Source organism: Limulus polyphemus, unplaced genomic scaffold (genome assembly GCF_000517525.1).
Source record: "Limulus polyphemus unplaced genomic scaffold, Limulus_polyphemus-2.1.2 Scaffold207, whole genome shotgun sequence".
NCBI lineage: Eukaryota > Metazoa > Arthropoda > Merostomata > Xiphosura > Limulidae > Limulus > Limulus polyphemus.
This window is the reverse complement of record NW_013665817.1, coordinates 801,342-811,347: the sequence shown is the minus strand read 5'-3', so window position 1 is coordinate 811,347 and position 10,006 is coordinate 801,342.

The following is a 10,006-nucleotide window of genomic DNA, read 5'->3' as shown; positions in this document are numbered from 1 at the left end:
TAGAAGGGAGAGTTATTGTATCTATTCTGCGACTCAGTTACTTGATGAAATAGTCGTTGAAGAGAAGCGGAAAAAAGCTTCTGAACACCCCTGGTTGTCCTCAAACACGTTGAGGTTGAAAGGACGTAACCAAACTTACCACCCAGAGTATAAATATAAGTATACACACACTGACCTGAAGATGAAAGGCGGAAGACTTTCGAAACGTCGTCCTCTACATTTGTAGGTTTCTACAACAGGCAGTTGTTGTCCATTTCAAACTTAGATTCATTCTTCAGGAGCATAACTTTAATATTGTGCATCACCCCAGATGGAACCATAGAAATGCTAATGCATTATCCTGAAGACGGTGTGTTAATGAAGAATCTAAATACGTGAAAAAGAGGGAAACACAAGATCATCACGACGACAAACCTAAAGTACATCACATTATAGTCCAAAATGTTTTCATTCACAACAAATGATTAACTAATGTGATCCAGCTCTCAGCTGAAAGACACTCATGCGAAATATACGAGTTTGAAACCAAACGTTCAGTGGATCAAGAATAGTGCAGAAAAACTTAATAACAAACAGCTGCTTCATACAGCCCAAGGACAAAGATGTACTGGGCACATTGGGGTTCATTATGTCTACAAGAGGGCTTATTATGTTGGAAATTAGAAAATACCAGTAGATATAAATGACGAATACAGTTGGTACTTCCACAGTCTCTACATTCTGAAACACTCTATCATTTCCACAGTCTTCTAATAACTGGACACTTAAATGTTAAGAGGATACTAGAAAGAGTAAGAGCACTTAAATGTTAAGAGGATATTAGAAAGAGTAAGAGCACTTAAATATTAAGAGGATACTAGAAAGAGTAAGAGCACTTAAATGTTAAGAGGATATTAGAAAGAGTAAGAGCACTTAAATATTAAGAGGATACTAGAAAGAGTAAGAGCACTTAGATGTTAAGAGGATACTAGAAAGAGTAAGAGCACTTAAGTGTTAAGAGGATACTAGAAAGAGTAAGAGCACTTAGATGTTAAGAGGATACTAGAAAGAGTAAGAGCACTTAGATGTTAAGAGGATACTAGAAAGAGTAAGAGCACTTAAATGTTAAGAGGATACTAGAAAGAGTAAGAGAATGCTTCTATTGGATTGGATGCCAGATATCAGTAGATAATTGGTGTAAATTATATGGACTATGCTGTGAATTAAGAGGTCATAGAAAGAAACAACATAGGCAGCTACGTCAGTATTTTGTTGAAACACCACTTGAGAAAATTGTTGTCGATGCGTTTGATCTTTTGCCACACCGTTAAAGTGGGAATAAATACATTTTCAAGGTGTATGTAGAGTTTTGTGACGTACAAGTTCTGAATTTAAGGTTGTAGGTGGTACGTTTTTGTGCTTGTCTTATACAAGAGCTAATGATCCCTAAGCAAACGTGAAAGATGTGTTTGCTAGTTTGTAGTTAAGCACAAAGCTACACAATGAGCTATCTGTGCTGTGTCCAACTTGGGTATCGAAACTCGGTTTTTAGCATTATAAGTTCGCATACGTACCACTGTTCCACTGGAGGGGATAATTTTTAAAATTAAAGTGACAGTTTAACAATAAGAAAACGAAATATTAACCCAAAACATTTATCTCAATCGTTCTACATTTAAAATATAGTCCTCGGATTGTTCAGCCTGAAAGAGAGATTAACGTTATAATATGAACACACGCTAGTGACACAAATATTTAATTTGTGTTTATTGAGTATATATAACACTCTAAACTTGATAATTACTGCATAAAATTCCTTGCAGTTGTCTATCTAATCTACAAAACATACACACAACGAGGGCCACACCACATTGAAGTGGATGACGTCGGCTAAACAAGAAATTTGGAGGGCTGTACTCTACATCTTGCATAAACTTTGGTATTAAGGAAGTGAACCGACTCTAACAATAAGCATTATTTGTTGGATGAGGGGGGCTACAGATGAAGCTGAGGCACATTTCGGGGCAGTTTCAGCCAGAGAAACCCTCCTTGGCTAAAGATAGAAATATCACAGATGTAACTATAAAGACAGACGTACATGGAGAAACGATTCTCACCTGCAAGTTTGAAGTGCTCGCTTTTCGGAGGGATAATCCTGCATCTGACGCTCACGTACGATGTGTTACATATTTCCACAGGCGTCTGGAACGTCAATTTTGAAAAGTAATAAAACATTTCTGACACAGAAGAATCTGCTTGCATTTGTGCATTACGAACAATTTAAGTGATAGATATCGTACCATTTGCAGTGGACTAAATATTTCTAATCTCTATGATATCTATATTACTGTAATAGGATGTAAGTATCTAGAGTTAAACTCGAACAAAATTTTCTACATAATTTATTTTGCAACTGAATTATAAATTGTTCTTCATCAGTGCAAACTGACTAATGTCAAACTGTGCATTAATAAGCACACGTTTTCAACAGAACTTGGTACACTTTAAAGAGAGTAATAGAGTACTTCAAATCCATAATTTAATATCTACTAAACTAATATCTAAATCAGAACAGCGTCTTTTATTGAAGGGCCTTTCAGCAGTTTCTAGTTCAAATGGTTATATTTTGGTGATGTCTAACCGGTTATCCATATTTTAAAACCGTCTGCAAGTAGACAGTTGCTCATGAAATTGGACTGCAATTACCACGCTTCTTCAAACCATCTTTCTCGGAAATTGTCCCTTTCCCTGTGGCTCAGTGGCTTATAACACTAAAAATCGGGTTTCTATACCCGTAATGGGCACAGTACAAATAACCCATTGTGTACCTTTGCGCTTAACAACAAGAAAAATAATTCCCAGAAATGTACAATGTATTTTAAGTATAACAACATTTTAATGTTCTCTGATTACGTAGTTTTATCATCGTGTTTGCTAATAAAACCATTGTTAAAATACTGATTGAATATTTTTGACAAGGCTTAACTTACATGTTTTTGAGTACTGAAATCAATTGAATAAAATGTTAAATTACTTGCGCTACGATAATCACGTTGTTTTGTGCTTTCTAGTGCACATTTATTAATTTTGAGGAACCAATACAAATTATTAATTTATCTGAATTAGTTTCAGTTATGAATGCCAAATAGAAATAGCTTTCTTGGTGCTACGAGCTTTAGTGTTAATGGATCTAAATTTTCAAGGATTGTTTTGTGAAAGCTGAGAAAGGCATAGATAAATAAACTTACCAAATCAATGTACACACGTTATAAATTACGTCTGATACGTGTTTTCTACTGAGTCGTAGATTTAATATGCTTAATTACACGTATACTTTATTTAACACTTATAACCTGTAATTTAAAACAGAGTTATAAAACCTTGATGTATGCGCAAAACAGGGCTGAGTTATATTCACGTACTGAACAAAGATAATATAACAACGATGTCATATAATTTAACAACAAAACAATTCATCTGATACTGAAGGTAACGCCACCTATACTAACCTCATATACTTTTCCAATGGTGTAATCTTTGAACGTCACCTTCACTGGATTAGCGATGAGAGAAACAGACTGTAGCTTATGTTGAACCAATGATTTCTCAGTGCCTTGTAAATTTGGACGATCAGAACTTATAATAAGAGGTTTATGCCACATATTTCGAAGAAAAGACTGAAAAGGTCGATATTTTTCTAATTTTAATTGGGAATTTTTTCTATCGTCTCCAAAGCACTCTATTTCTCTCTCTTTCAAGATGTTTTTCTCACGATCTTTGGCCCACGTGTTGTAGTTGATAATCTGCATGTAATTTTCTTGGTTACTAGCAAGTATGTTTTCTAGCGTAAGAAGTTTACCAGTGGAAACAAGCGCATCTGGTGCACACCTGTAATGGTCTACACAAAATATATAAATGATATATAAAACTTTAGATATTCCTACTGACAGAAAACAAAATAATAGTTATACTTTGTTTGTCTTTCCTAAACATATCACTCACATAATGGTCCATGTTGTTCCAGTCTATGTCTTATAAGTTAAAACGAAAATCTAATAAATTTTGTGCTCATAAACACAGAATAACGTATGTAATTTATGATTAATTATTATACAGAACATGCAAACATATATATATATATTCTGCAGGGCCCCCGAAAATTTCCTGTTTCAAGTGTAAATAAAACCAAAATTAAGAGTAACAAATATTTTTATTTCTTACTTTTTCGAGTTCATATGTCATGCTGTGCTGTAGCCTACAGAGAGCATAATTCTTGTCATGATTCCTAACATGCGCATGTTTTACTGACGTCACGACAGTACAAATTGTAACATTAAGCGTCCCTTATGTGACGTCGTTTTAGTGTCTACTGACTGACTGACAGACAACACATAACTGTATTGAGGTGCGAGTGGTTAAAACAGGTCACCTCTCCAGGTGGCCTTCGACTCCCTTTCTGGGAAACACTGAATTTTCTAAGAACTTTCTTAGATCTAAAGAAGCGTACATGTTCACCATTCACCAGTAAGTACCACACATAGTACAGTAATTACAATTCAAAGCAGATGATATTTGGTGTTGAAAATTATACTGTCGAAGGCAGTATCAATATTTTGTTAAAGGCAATGTTTAGAGTTCAGTCAGTTAGTTAGATGTATCTCTTAAAGTTTAGAATACGTGTTTATGACGTCCACAAACAGTTCAAACCACCTGTGTACAGAGTGCAAAACAATACTCTGAAGACTTGGCGCGGGTTGTCCTTGTGAGCACAAAACAGTACTGTCACGACAGGGCGCGGGTTCGCCCTCATTTATGTACAGAGTATCAAACAGTACTCTGTCCTGTGAGAGAGTTCTGGATTTCGGAACTGGCGATCCCCCAAAATATTCCCCGCACTTTAAGCTGTGAATGAGGATGGTGGGCGGTAGAGTTCTGCTGACTGGCTGCCTTTCCTTTGGTCAGTAGTTCAAGGTTAGATGACGGTAGATAGCCTTAGTAGCCACAAGCACAAATAAAGTTTGTAGAATGTTTTTCTTTTGAATAAAACCTAAATAAATTGGCCTTCAATAGATTAAATGTTTAGTGAAGTTCTGATATAGAAGAACTGATGTAGAAAAGGAAATACGCGTATCTTAGCAACTCTATTATGAGACGTGAATATATTAAAAAAGGGGGATATCTGAACAAATTATTTTCAACCTTTTTTTTTCCACCTCAGATTTCAAACACCTCTAACTGAAAATTTTTAATGCTTTTTTGAAGAACTGAAACTAAGAGAATATTCTCTGAAAAACAAACACAAAGCCGAGCAAATTTTACTACAAGACACCCTTTGTTAACGGAAAACAAACACAGAGCCGAGCTATTTTTACTACAAGACACCCTCTATGGTCAGACATTAGCCAATATAAAAAAATATCATTATGAAATAATTAAAGTGTTTACTAAATTTTATTACACAGAAGTAGAAATATTACCAACTTATACGTAAACATTTTTTTACACACTACACTAAATTTTTTATCATATCTATTCTTTTTTTGCAATATTTATATATTTGTTTATAATTAAGCACAAAGCTACACAATTGGCTATCTGTGTTGTGCCCATCACGGGTAACAAACCCCGGTCTTTAGCGTTATGGGTCCGCAGAATAACTACTGTGCCACTGGGAGCATTTTTGCTATAGCCACACTTGTATGAAAAGAACCTTTAGGTTGAAGAAAGTGTAAAAAAGGACCATCAAAAAAAAGGTAAAAAGGGCCATCAAAAACATTATAAATCTGCAAAACATTTTTAAAGACGTTTCGATCAAGTGGATTTCTTAGCTTTAAATACCCTTTTATTACTTGGAAGGTTGATTTACGTTTTAAGAATGATTCATATGTGCTAATACAATTGTGTGCCACCGAAGATGTTAGCTGTAGAGCCACGAGTGGTATGTTTACCGATCGTTCACCACCATGGATAAACTTCCAGAGTAAGGACATTGGTAAAGCAAATAACAAAGAGATGCAAAGCCTGGGAGATGCTCCAGTTTCAATGACGACTATTTATAACACAGTGAACAACACTGGGAAATGAAGATCAACTCAACCATGGGAGAATGTATAGCCATCTAAACAGCATCCCACCATACGCTACTTTAGATAAAGTTCACAAACTGGTCGCCAGGAGAACCCGCCCATGCTGAAAGTGGTTACTACGCGTTTCACATATTCCAAACAAATCTGCGCAAGATAGTGTATAAGGATATTGCCATCGTAAAAATAAACAAACAAAGCATAAGTCAGGTAATTTATAAAAGCCTCAGGTGCATTATAAAATATAAAATTTTAACTTAACAAAGTACCCAGCAAAGCTAAAGTGTGCCCTAGTTACTATCAGTAAAATATATTAACACCATTTATCCGGTATGAAACTCATGCCCTAGTTATTATAAGTAGAATATATTAACACCGGTTGTCCGGTATGAAACTCCTGCCATAGTTACTATCAGTAGAATATATTACCGCAAGTTATTCCATATGAAACTCCTGTGGTGTATGTTCAGCAAGACTTTTAACACAGTTCTTATAGGGTGTGATTAAACATTCGTAGTTTATATATGCTAGAAGTTTATAGAAGGAATGATTGACGTATCTTTTTATATAACGTCTTGAGTTGAAGCTCTATGATAAAAACTATGAGCAACCATACCTTGCTCATGTTCGGATGCCAACTGCAGTCTTGCTTTCACATAGGTTTGGTTGTATGATATGCTTTTTATGTTTGTCCACATATCATCATGATCCTGAAAAGCCTTCAAGTTTAAAAAATACATATACATTATCTTGACCACAAATAAATCGATAAAATACACAATTAGAAACTCTTTAGTAGATAATCAAACAAATTCAACATTTTGTGGATAAAACAAAATATAACCAAACTTCAAATAGTCACATAAACTGTATATTGATCCCAACTTCGGTTGAACAATACCTAAACTAACTGTCATAGATGGTATAAGGCTTTAGTATACTTGCCACACACTGATGAAAAAAAAAGAAAGATATAAACGTTTTACAAAAAAATAGCATGATAGATTGCAAAATGTAATCTTCTTTAGTGCATTGTGAAATTTCTGTGCTAGATTTCGTTGCCTTTTATTTGATACCAGAACCCGAGCAGATATAAACCCTTCGTTTGACAAGGTGAAAATTAACGAATGAAAAATTGTACTTTAGCTACTTTAACATTTTCTGGTAGAATCATCATTTTTCATATTTGAATTTGCACTGTTTTTTTTTTTTATAATTAACTCTGCACTGGTTGAAATATATTTTAAAGTTAACTCTATACGCAGAAACACATACATATAAGGTGCGATTGAATTATCACAGATTGGGCATAATATGGTGTGATTATAAGTATATAAATTAATAATGTTTACTATGATATATACATTAATAGTAGAGTTGAAATACACTTACACTCCATCATTTTTATTGTTGTAACGTGTTCTGTCGTTGGACAGATACTTTTGGATTATTTAGTAAAAATAATGACAAGTCCACTCCACGTAACTGTAACAAATTAATTTATTTCTTCAATAAACGTTTGCTTCATCCATGTGGGCCTAATTTCAATACATAAACTCCGAAGCAAATGTAGGTCTAACTTGCTTATAAACTAACTCATAGAATTACATAGCTAATCGGTCGAATGAATGGCTAGCAGAATCGACACGATAACTCTCACTTCTGTCACTGACCTAACTGAACTGAATCATTCACTGAACACTCATTGAACACTTCACAAGTAACTCATTATTAATTAACTGCTCACTCATATTTAAATCCTACTTGCCTTCCAGTCAATTTTATTACATGAATTTTTCAGATCATAACATTGTGTGCTCTCTAGCAAACATCTAAGTTAAAAATATTGAAAATATATATTGCAACGCTGCTCTTTTTCTGGATTGTGAAGTTCCTTGAGCACTAATAACATACAAATAAAATTGTACATGTCCATTTACCAAGGCTTTTTAGTTGTTTTCTTTCCGAAAAGTTATGTAATACAGATGGACTGGCCTCTTGCCCCTTATGATCACTTGCTGTTCTGTCAATGTGGGGGGGTTCGAACGAATCCACTGGTGGCTCTATCCATGATGATCATGTAGAAGTGGTCTCGACAGAAACCTTAGACTTTCAGCAGGTTGACCTTAACATGGCAGCATCCTCTCTGAAATTACCACGTAGATCATGCTCTCATCAGTGTACCTCGAAATGTTGTCACGGTGAATGACCTTCAGCTTAGACCATCTCACTGAAATCTAGTTTTATCAGCATTAACATCGTAGAAACTTCTCATTTGAGTCTTTTCCGGGGAAAAGTCATGTATGACATTAATGGTGTTTCTTAGTCTCACTGCATATTCTGTGAAGACACTACTGATCAATTATCCTCCAGACGTGAGTACAGAAGGTACAATGGCATTCTAAGTTATTTCCCAAACATTAGCAATGACTGTATGTTGTCTATAGCTTCATGTGCTGCTGTTCAATAATTTATGAGAAGCAGTACAAGATTTTGATATTTTAATTTCTGATGTTCATCCACATAAATGTCTAAATGGCTTAAAAAAATATAATTGTATCTCTCTACAATGCCATTATAAGATGGATGAAGTGTTATTTTCCTGATATTTGTTATTCTAAGGACTTGGTACATTCCTGCACACGCAAAAAACCGATTCAAAGTTTTGTTCCTGATTTCAGTGAAATTCTATAAGCACCCAAAATCCTGAAACAAATTTGTTGTCAAGTTTCCTTGCTCGAATTTCTGCTTCCTGGTTTATGTTTTTGGCCATTTCCTGAAATAGCTCATCACAACCATTACTTAACAAAAATTCAATTACTTACACGCTTTTGTTTCGTAAATGGTTTAAGAATATGATTTAATAGTATCATATTATACAGAACATTTTCTCCACAATTATAATTTTATGTTTTACAGTCGTTACGGTTAGTTTTTCTTAATGAATAATTTTACATTTTTGTCAGTATCCGCTGAGAAAAAGTTTTTTTTTTAGAATGAATGTCTCACATTGAATGTCAGAATTATTAGAAATATATGGTGTAATAAGTATGTGTGTGTATTCTTCAAACATTATCACGAACAATGTTTAGAAAGGTTTTTTTTTTTCAGCACAAAGCCATACAATAAGCTATCTGTGCTCTGTATACTACGGAAAAATTAACAGCAGATTTTAGCAACGTAAGTCCGTAAACTTATCGATGGCCAAAGGGAAAAATACATTGTCCGAAACTTTACAGTGAAATAAACAATGTTACTTTAATGTTACAGTAAAGTCACCCGGTGAGTCAGGGTTAAGTTCACTAGCTTACAACGCCAAAATTCTGGTGTAGATAACCAGCAGTGCACTAAAGAAATCAAACAATGAATCTTGCAATGAACATTAGAAGTAAATAAAATAAAGTATTGTAAAATAAAGAGACTAAGCTAGCAATGAACATTAGAAGTAAATAAAATAAAGTATTGTAAAATAAAGAGACTAAGATAGTAATGAACATTAGATGTAAGTAAAATAAAGTATTGTAAAATAAAGAGACTAAGCTAGCAATGAACATTAGAAGTAAATAAAATAAAGTATTGTAAAATAAAGAGACTAAGCTAGTAATGAACATTAGAAGTAAATAAATCAAAGTATTGTAAAATAAAGAGACTAAGCTATCAATGAACATTAGAAGTAAATAAAATAAACTATTGTAAAATAAAGAGACTAAGCTAGCAATGAACATTAGAAGTAAATAGAATAAAGTATTGTAAAATGAAGAGACTAAGCTAGTAATGAACATTAGAAGTAAATAAAACAAAGTATTGTAAAATAAAAAGACTAAGCTATCAATGAACATTAGAAGTAAATAAAATAAACTATTGTAAAATAAAGAGACTAAGCTAGTAATGAACATTAGAAGTAAATAAAACAAAGTATTGTAAAATAAAAAGACTAAGCTATC